Raw genomic sequence first — 702 nt, 5'->3', positions numbered from 1 at the left:
GAATTTGTAAGACACTTATTTGCATAAAATGGACAGAGACCAGTCTCAAAATCAATCAGCAGCGTTTATTCTCGAGAGTACTGAACGTGATACAATTTGCAACAGGTTATAAACTGAAAATGACGTCATTAGGTTTCAAACTGTCCCGTCCCTCCCCCACTCCGGTACAATGGCAGTATAGTTCTCAAGCCTTCCTACATCGACCCCCATCAGTATAGATAATTTATGACCAGGCCAAGGCCTTCCTGTGTAGATAAGCATTCTAGCCAGTCTGACGATAAGTTCATTCGTTTCTACCAAGGAACAGACAGTAATTGTTCTAATTCTTGATTATAATTACACACATTATATTCAGTACTAGGATTAAAAGAAAATTCATACATCTATACAGTAACATAATAGTATTCTGATTAGTCAGTCCTGATTGAAATGTATACATAATTAGTCATTATTGATTAAAAAAATCCCTTAACAGTTGAACACTGAACTCCAAAACACCAGATAATCTGCTGACTTCATGATGACACGTTTGTATTTATTATGGATCCCCATTAGTTCCTGTTGCCAAGGCAGCAGCTACTCTTCCTGGGGTTTATTATGGATCCCCATTAGTTCCTGCCAAGGCAGCAGCTACTCTTCCTGGGGTTTATTATGGATCCCCATTAGTTCCTGCCAAGGCAGCAGCTACTCTTCCTAGGGTTT

This window comes from Oncorhynchus kisutch, linkage group LG10 (genome assembly GCF_002021735.2).
Source record: "Oncorhynchus kisutch isolate 150728-3 linkage group LG10, Okis_V2, whole genome shotgun sequence".
Lineage (NCBI taxonomy): Eukaryota > Metazoa > Chordata > Actinopteri > Salmoniformes > Salmonidae > Oncorhynchus > Oncorhynchus kisutch.
The sequence above is the reverse complement of the archived record's forward strand: the minus strand, read 5'-3'. Positions refer to the sequence as shown.